The sequence below is a fragment of the Hevea brasiliensis genome, chromosome 15 (assembly GCF_030052815.1).
Source record: "Hevea brasiliensis isolate MT/VB/25A 57/8 chromosome 15, ASM3005281v1, whole genome shotgun sequence".
NCBI classification, from domain to species: domain Eukaryota; kingdom Viridiplantae; phylum Streptophyta; class Magnoliopsida; order Malpighiales; family Euphorbiaceae; genus Hevea; species Hevea brasiliensis.
The window spans coordinates 69,498,423-69,509,148 of NC_079507.1; positions in this window are offsets into that span (position 1 = coordinate 69,498,423).

Consider the following 10,726-nt stretch of genomic DNA (forward strand, 5'->3'; position numbering starts at 1 on the left):
ATGCAGCAACAATAATGCCCTTAATATGTAAACTATTTATGTGCATGATTAAATATTTATAAAATGCATGAACATTTCAGATATATAATTAATATTGAAATTATAAAAATAATCAATATCTGACTCACAGATTGATCGACTTGACTGCAGTTGGTTCTACTGAAAGGAGAAGATGGCTAGCATCGATCACCTAAATATACACACTGACCTCTATCAAAAGACTGACAAAATTAACTAATTAATTCAAACTATAGAATTAAAATGAACCCCAAGGTTTTGCTGAAATTTTGACAGAGTCTTCCCTATAACTGGATCTAATCCCCTTACAAAAAAAATGCAACAACAGCAGCACACAGAGCCTCAGGCCCACAACAACAATTATAATGCCCATCCGAGGTCTATAAGAAACCTAATCTAGGTCCAATCCTCCAAACTCCAGCTTGGGTCCCTAACTCCTCTACAGTCAAAATAATTATTTTTAGTATTTTAAAAATTATAAAAATATTTCTGGATATCCTCTACATCATCATTGTATCGAATAAATTTATTTCACGTTATTTTACTAAGTCAGGAATATTTTACCGATTTATCAACTAGCTTAGCTAAGGTCAAAACTACACAATTTGAGTTCGGGACTACCTTTGCAAATTTTGGTATCTAGAACGGTCCCAAACGTCTTGAAATGCTGGGAATGACTGTAAATACGACCCCTTTTTGAGATAGCTCACCGAACACTCAGACCGAGTTGAAAACTTGATCTCAAGTCTGACAAGCCATTATCGGTCCGATCACATCTAAAAGAAGTCTATAAATTGTTAATAATTATCAAATAATTACTTTTAATTTATAAGAATTGAAAAAACCTGAAAATCTCACATAGCGATTTGGACCGTTCGATAATCGCATTTTTCAAACGATGTCTGATCAAAGTAGGATCAGTCCCATCTCGAAGGCTTCATTTCTCTGAGTTTAACAGTAGTTTCGAATCTCCGGAAAAATAGCCAGGAAGACATTGTCATACCCTTTTTCTCTCTCATTTTTCTCTTGCTAGATCTTCTCTATCCGACCACCTCTAGAGGTTAGGCTGGTTGGGTTTTGAAGCATGCTATGCCAAGAGTTGAACAAGCCCTGCCTTGCAAGAAACAATCATCGGACGACATCAGAAAAAGGCTTGGAAGTTGTTGCCTCAATACGTGCATCCTCCTCTCTCTCTCTCTTCATTCCCGCCGCTGTGGGAGTTTTTACGGGTGTCCATCGCTGTTAAAGGATGGTCGGTCGGTGCTGGAGTTGCTAGGGGATCACCGGCTCACTAATCCTCGCTAGCAAGGGAGAAAAGGGAGGGAGGGAGAAGGTGTCGGGGGAGAAAGAGAGTAGGGAGGAGGGGTTGTGTGATTTTTAACTTTTTTTTTAACTTTTAATTACATAATAAACCCTTAATCTTTTCTATATTTTTCAGCTAAGTCCAAAATTCTTTTCAATTGAGTTTCAAAATGCAAATATATGCATAACTAAATAATAATAATAATAATAATAATAATAATAATAATAATAATAATAATAAAATTAAAAACAACTGAATCAAATCTTAGAAATAAGTTAATAATAATGAAATAATATATTTTATTAATTGATTTAATATTAATATCTAAAACTAGTCATTTAAATTATAATTGAGCTATTAAATAATTTATAAAATATGTTTAGAAATAATATAAAAAATAATATATAAATGAAAGTATCACAGGATTATAAATTAATTATATAATATTTCAATAATATTTAAATACTATTAAAATTTAATAAACTTTATATTTTAAAAAAAATTATGTTATTATAATTTTTCCCCTTAAGAAAATTCGTTTCCGAATTTTACACAAAAAGAGGTAATGAAAAGAAAGTGATTGTTCATTGCTCCTCAAACTCTACTTATGTTGTTGAAACCTATTCTACTATTCCCTAACTTTGCTCTAGCATCTTAGCCATCATCATCTTCTCATAGTGAAACGCTTACTTCAAACCACTCCTTAATCTTTTTCTGACATCTTTGGTACTCTTTATTCTTTCACTATACTCTGATATAGTGGCTTGAAAATCTAATCTCTATTCCCTTCTACTACCAATCTTTATGGTGCACAAAAGTGAGTCTTACTGCTTGCTTTGCAATGTTTCATGAAGTGTCCTTCTGAAATAACTACCTTTGCATGCACTTTACCCGAGATCATTCCTGATCCTATTGGCCATTGAAGCTTTAGCAAGATTCTTCTCCTACCTTAAAGCACCTGTACTTCTTAATCCCATGATATTGTGAGCTTCCCACTTACTTCATGCAACTAACATGGTCCTTGTACCAACTCCTATCCATCTTAAGTAGCCCACTATTCGCAAGCCTTTCTCCTGTCCTTTAGTCTCATTTGCTCTCTCTTTCCTATACTTCCTTCCTAACATGACCATCAAGACATCATCGCTCCTTACTATCATTTGTAGGGAATTGCTCTTCATGGTTAGATAGGTATTCTTGAACCTATAAGTTCCACCTGAACCATCATGGCAGTGAGAAATGTGTGTTCCCAGATAAGATACGTTATGCATTCGTTCTTCTTGGTATAGCCACATCTATTGTATATAACTTTTTGGACTTTAGCCTCAAATTTACCCATATCTCTTGATTCTCCTCTTCAAATTTCATCATCTCTTCGCAATTATTGTGCTCTATTATAAGATATCAGCTAAACCTACCCTTTATTGTACTGTTGTCTCACCTGACATATCATCTTAGAATTTATAATATCTTTTTATTCTCCATTTATCCTCCATATTTGTAATTATTTGTCTAGTGCCCCTTGTACTCTTCTATATTCTGGAAGATAAAATACTGATAAATTCTTCCAGAATTAACTCCAGTCTTACCAACAATCACTCATTTGATCCTTATACTTCTTAATAACTTGTGAGTAACATCTATACCAATCTTGTACTATCCTGTCTTCTACTAGTGTTCTATTACATATTATCATACTATCACTCGTGCTTTCTTATAAAGTTATCTTATTGGTCACATTGAAAAATGCCTACCAAACCCTCGATTACAAACTCTAGGTCTCACCATTTTGAATTCTAACCTCAATATTTTGTGCCATTATCCCTCATTCTTTTCTATCATCATGTATATTTGAATCCATTAGGTTGGGTTTCATTCAATGTGCCACCTACTAACTTTGCTTCTTTGTCTGATAAGATAGTTTAAGTTACCGTTGCACACTCTCTGGTTACTACCTACGTTGGTTGAATACCTCACCTAACTTTCTTTATACTATTAACAATCTAAAAGGTCCTTGTCCCATTGGCCCTTATTCTACCTTGGGGACAGAAAGTAGGCAAAGTCTATTCCAGATCCTATAACTTTGAGCTCCATATTCTAGCTCCTAACATTGCACCAACTATGACCTACTCTGAGTTCTGCATTTTTGGGTTCTAAACCTTGATAAACGTTCTCCCTAATATTGTCCTTTTCTAAGCTCGCTATCCTTACTTTTCTGTTTACCTTTCCTAGAACCACAATTTGCCTCCTTTATATCTTGGCTTTGGTCTTCCTAATCTTATTCTAATTTAAGCCTTTCAATTTATTCTTTAGCCAACTTCTTTTATTTTATCCAAAATCGAACCTTGAGTATTTTATTCTTTAACTCAATTCTCTTTCTTGGTCTAATCACCATGTCGAAAATTGGAACATTTTCATTGTCTCTATCAAGTCATTTACACCTCAATATTACTCAGAATTGATCCTTTGATCACTCTAGCTAGTACTTTTACTGGCATTTAGGTTATGCTGCATCTGCAACCAACTGTCTAAATTTTCATTTCTACACTTTCTTTATTTATTAGCATTCTATAATTTGTCTTCACTGACTTACTGCCCTTAACATTATTTTGTTTAAAGTATACTTTCATCTTGAGTAATAAGAAGTTGAAAAAAGACTTAGGGAATTGCAACCATGCATTCATTATTTGATCTTTGTTCTTATCATTTAGAATACATAATACCCTCTACTACCTCGAGGAGGGGATCTGTAGGGATTCTATTTTCGCATATCCATTCAATTAGCCAAAACTTAAGATACTGGGTGCCCAAACCCATCATTCAATTCAAAGGCTCTACATCCATCATGATCTAATCACTTATGATTCCTACAATAGAAGTTTTGCCCTTTTCCAGGATACCTGAGCCAACAACTCTTTACCACAATCTACAATCCCATTTGGGATACTATTTTGTAGGTCACCATCACCAGTAGTAACTTTCTATCTCTTTTAAAATAATAAGGCCATACCCTACATCACAACTAACTGCAGAAGGGGTACTGCATCTGCCACCTTGCTATAATCATGTCAGGTTATCTGCTCTCTTATCATATTACAAACTCCTTAAAGCGTCATTTCATAGGCTATGAACATCATTCATAACATCCAATCTCCTTTTTAGTGGAGCAAAGTTGTACTCTATGCCTATTTTCATTACACTTTAGGCAAAATGTCCATTGTTGTCACACCTTACCTCTCCGTAAGGCATAACATTATCCCGTAGTATACCTAATGTATTACCAAACTTCATCTACTGATAACCCATTAAATACACTACAAGGGATTTTAAACCTTTTCTTATTTCTTTTTACAGTGGTGAGCACTTTTGATAGGTGTTAAATTTTTTTTTTTTAATTGAAGTGAAACCAAATAACAAATCTGAAGTATCAATAATCTCTGTAAAAATTTCGGCAGAGTGCCGTCTGTATTTGGAGTAAAACAATTCTTCAAAAACCTGTCAAAAGCACTTTCAATATATTTGTTCAATCCCAAACTACAATATGGCTCAACTCAAATCAGTGTCCTCAACACAGTTCAAACTCAATTCAATATTATTTTCAGCAATTCTAAAGATAAAGTGCAAAATAAATGAGTATTTCAAAAGCTAAAATAAGAGAATTGTAATACAATATTTTGACAGGCCAAAATAATTTACAACTTTATTTTACAACTGCTCAAGACCAAGTACAATATATACATACAGTTCACATACATTACAACAAAAATTACAAGGAGGTGGTATATTCAAAATACAAGGCAAAATCCCAAAGCGAAGTCACAAGCAGCCTACTCTGCTGCTTTATCTGTCTATCTACCTGCGACAACAATGAAAAAGCTATCGCTGAGTAAAATTTACTCAGTGGTGCACAATAATAATTTAAAATGCAGTATATAAAACTTTTATTGATAATTTACAATTCAAATAATTCACAATTTCATGTCACAATTTTCAAAGCTCATATAACACAAATTTGATCAAATAATTGAATAACACAGTGTTGCCAATCAATAACACAACTTAGGTTATGACACAAATTTTCTGAACATGCCGTGTTGTATACGACGACAAGACATACTCACCCCACTAATCGAAATAAATGAGGGAGGTGGCTAGCTAGCTAATGAGTACTCATCCAAACTCACCTCAGACTGGCAAGTCAGAGAGGGAGGAAAGTTATCAAATATCAAACTCAACCCCACAAGTGGAGGAGGAACTTATTAATATTGCCATGCCAAGTGTGAATCCAAAATCAATTTAAAACAAATTATTCAAATATTTCATGAAAAACACAATCAATTTCCAAAGTCAATTTTCCATTCACAAAGTGGCAACACAATAATTTTCGAATAAAATTCTCAAAGCCAAAACAATAAAAAATTATTCATAACTCATTTCTCCAAATAAATTTTCTAGTAAAAGCAGTGAATATAAAAAGTATTATGTACAGACTTGATTTGAGTCGCCTCTAGGCCTTGACTCAATGTTTCTTATGCTTTTCAATATCCTTTTCAACTGAAACACACAATTTAAAGTGTTTCGGTACTCAATTAAATTGTTTCTAATAATAAAATCCAATATCTAAATTTTCTTAGTACTATTCCCTTCAAGTCATTTCATTAGTCAACCTATAATGTTAATCATTAATACACAATAGGTGAATTAATTTTAATGTTCCCAATTTATCACATTTTATAGTATCTAAGTGTTGATATATGTTACCAATTTCATTTTAAAGCTTATTGTATTTTATTGCCATTTTCCAGATTTCATGGCCAATGTTTACTATCTATTGGACCAAGCTGCAGTGTAAATTTAACAAATTTCTCTTCATTAAATTGTTTCTCATTGTGTCTTCTTTAATTTCCTTTTTGAATTACTCCATTTGGAGTTGTATAGCTCAAGTTATGGTCAATTAACCATAACTAGGTCAAATCTAAATTTTAGTTTCCTTTTTAAGCATTTTCGATTCTGATTTTACTAATTTATTTGGACTGTTGTAATCATATTGAGGTCTAGCATTCTTCATAAGTATTGTTGCCCTATGTCTTAGGGACAACCAAAAATTTTGCTTACTATTTTTCAAGTCTTATAGAATTCTTTATAGACAAATTGTTAACTTGGACTCAAAGGTCCTATATTGGCATGGTTCTCAATTAGGTCAATAGTTTTGACCTTAAATTCTGACCTTATATATTTATAATTTGAGGAAGTTGTCTAAAACAATGTTTTAGGTCTCTTTCTTAGCTTTCCAGATTGGTATGACTTATTTAAATTGGACACTTCTGGTGGATGATATGCTTATTTGAATTTTTTGGACTTTATGGTCAAATGTGCTAATTCCGGATTTAGTGTGCCAACTTAATCAAGTTGATTGACATAGTTCCCTTGATTTTTGGGTTTTGGTTAAATTACCAATATTGTAGATATATGTCTTATTGAAATTTTGGGACTGATTTCATGTCATTTGGAGTTCTATGGAACAAGTTATGGTCATTTTACTATTGCTGGTCAAGTTGCACTTATATTGCAAAGTTTAGGTTATTTTTAGGTCAAAGTCAATTTGGCCAGTTTTTGTAACCCAAATTTGGCGATTATTTTGACTTGGTAATTGGCATTTCTGGGCTTGGTGGTCTTCACCAAAGTTGTAGCCCTATGTCTAAGCTTTCCAACGGTATAAATTTAACGGTATTTGGACCAGTTTTGAGTGAGTTATGGCCAAAATACTGGCTACTGTTCATATGGTCAAAAATCTGGATTGCAAATTGTCAATTCCGGATTAGGTCACTTTTTGAGTCACTTTCCGGACAGAGTTTTGGTATGCTTTCAACATAAAAGTTGGTATATTTTATGTCTAGTTTTGCCTCCAATTGGCCTCATACCAATTGGGGTCATAATTTTTCACTTATAGCCCAATTTGCATACTGCTCTTACTAACTTAAATCTGCATTTGAGAATTTACACTTCTAATGTTTACCATTCACATTTCATTTTGGTCAAATGACCAACAACAACTCAATTTGGTAATTTTTCCAGCAACAATTTAGTTTAATGAAATCAATTGTCCAACAATACTCAAATCACTTCAACATCCAGCAGCAATTCAATTCTATTCAATCAAATTTACAACAATTTATTCAAGTCTCTAAACCCTAATCTAATTGATCAAACCAATAATGTATATTCCATTAACTACTTACTCAACATTAATATACATAAAATTTATACTCTCCTAAGTACATCAAAGCTACCCACTTATACATTTACTTCAATCTTCCATAAACAATTCACAACCTTACTCAATTTAAGCATACACATAAAATTAAATTACTAATGCATGTAATTGGCCTAATTAACTTCATTACCCATCAAATTCATGTGATAACAATTCAAACTTCTTCAATATCCATGGCTGCCAAAAATGGAGCACCTCCATAACTCATCAAATCTCACAATTTCTTCCATAATCTAACACACCGCAACCTTTACTACAACTTTAATGAAGCAACAATGGAAAACAAGCACTTACCTCTTATTGGAGCTTGCTAAAACCTCACCAATCTTGCTTCTTTTTGCTGCCATAACACTTCCCAAGCTGTGTAGACTAAATTTAATGAAGGAAATTATGTGGAAAAGGGCTTGAAAAATGGATGCATGGAGCTTGGTTTGAGGACATCAATGGAAGTTTCTTAGGGGAAGTTAAATTTGGCCAAATGAAGTTTTTGAGAAAGAAAGTGTTAGTGGAAAAATCTGTCTTTATATAGTTTATATAATCCCACTTAGTACCCCACTAACTCACATTAAACATTTAATAATCCAAGTTTTCATATTTGCAAATTAATCCCCCATTTCTCTTTTAATTGTACTTCATTTTAAATTTTATTTTTTATGGCATTTTCAAAATTTAACACTACAAATTTTTCATGGAAATTTAGGTTAAAAGTCCACTCTAGGTGTCAATTGACCAAAATTCCCCTCCTCAGGTTGTATTTACAATTTTTCGGTAACACCAATTTTTGTCAGTTTTTCAATTTTTTATTTTTTTTGTACTAGTTAATTAATTTTTTTTTGACATTTTCTAAGTCAATTATGCCTCAATAGATGTTTATTTAAGTCCAAAAATATTTCCCAGGGTTCCCCGCGGTCCAAGGCTAGTCAACGGTCTTCGCTGCAACTTCCCAGTGCGGTCACCCATTGCTACGGGTTCTGCTCGTTTAACTTAGTCACATTTTATCTCTTTTATTTTTCTTTAATTATTCTCATCATATATTTCATTATTTTATACTTTCTCACTGTCATTATAGTGTTGTTCCAGACATTCTGACTTTTCGGGGCAGACATTAGCTGTCGGAACAGTAGGACATATGGACTACGAAAATGAGGGTGTTACAATTGTAATGCCAAAACTATCCAAGACCCCATATTGAAGACCAGATAGTCTCACTCTACAAGTGCCACCTTTACTTTGTGACTATACTGAAACCTCTAATTTTTGGCAACTCCTGATATAACTATAGCTTATGTTAGGGTAATCGAGTCATTGACTATGGTTATCGCCTAACTAAGACCTTTTATAATCTAGCTCAATGGTTTTAAACTCCAAACTAGGAGTTCCCAACTCCATTACAGATATAGAATTTTGTTCTAGCATATCTATACCAAACTAGAGGTTGTCTGCACCCTCATTGTGGAACACCATAGGAATGCATGTAGCTCTACACAATACTTTTATATCGGTATTGTAATCTATAACTTACAGAATATACATCGAGAACATTACATAGGTCACTTTGCTACATCCCAAAAGACTAGGTTTCTCAACCTCTCATCTCTCTTTAACCCATCGACACTATAAAGTTACTCTGACTGGACTATCCACTAACGGCTGCTAGCAGTGGTACCCTCACTCCCATCTAGGACAACTATACTATCATAACTTACCTTTATGTACCCATGCCTTATGCTAGATAAGCATGCCACTTAACCCCATAATGACATAAACATAGCATTTCTTAGAGTATGCATCCCTATGGCAGATCTTAACACGTCTGCTAGCTCTAGTTCACATCACCATGTACTCCACGAAAATCGAAACACTAAACTGAAGCACTATAACACCCCCACTATAAGTCATCAGTACATTCTACTATTCTGGCAACTAATATCTATCCGAACATACTAGAATGTCTGGAACTACCCTTAAATTTAAGAAAAGAGTCATAATTTAAATTAATAAAGATCAAGTAAGGTTGAAGAATAAATAAAAGAAGTAGGGTATAATCAGGTAAGTGAGCACAAGTCCCAGCGATGGGTAACTCTACTAGGAACAGATGAGCAGAAACCCGATAAGAGCAAAAATTGGTCAATTAAATTTAAAGGTCAAATATTGACCAAAGATGTGAGTAATTAAGTTAATGAAGTGGATTAATTTAATTAATCATGATTATGAAAAATTAAATCTAAATATTTAATTAGTCAAACCTAATGATTAAAGATTTCCACATATTTACAAGTTTGCCATTTTCACATATTTACAAGTTTGCCATTAGGGATTAAAATAAAAAACACCAATTGAAATATGACAAACATCATCATCTTCCTCTTCTTCTCCTCATTGTTGTCCCCTTCTCTCTCTCTATCCTCTATGATAGCTTCATTCCAAGCTCTAAAGCCCATGAATTTCCCATAATTTCCATAGGAAATTAAGAGTAAATCAAGCATCAAGCCTTAATTTGAAGAGAGCAAGCAAGAAGTTAAAGAAATTTGGAAGATTTGGGAAGAAGGAATTTTGGTTTGGGAAGACCAAGAAGGAGAATCAAAGCCTTTGGTGAAGTGAAAATGGATTGAGAGTGCTTATGACTTATAAACCAAGGTTAGTGCTAAGAATTTCATAAATTTTTAAGTTATTAATAAGTTAGTTAGGGTTTTTATGCAATTAGGGTTTTATTGGTATTGAGTCTTTTTAATACTATTATGATTGTATTATGATTATTTGATGTGTATTGATTGAGAAACATTAATGATTTGTTAAAGAAATAAAATGAATTGATTTTGTGCATTAAGTGTGAAATCTGGACAGCTTGAGTCTTGTAGAATTAAATGCTCATAACTTGAGTTATATAACTCCAATTGATGTCAAACTAACGAAAAATTAAAGATAAGACAATATACTAAAACTTTCATGAAGACAAGTTGCCCTAAATTTATGTGTAGACACTTAAAATAACTGCTAGAAAATTGAGTTACAACACCTGAAACCTAGGTGTAGGGCACCCTGGATAGTCTGGATTAGAATGAGTCTAACTCACTCTAAGAAACTCCAAATTAGGTGATTCTTGATTTTTTAAAAAGCTAAAACATAAAGGAACA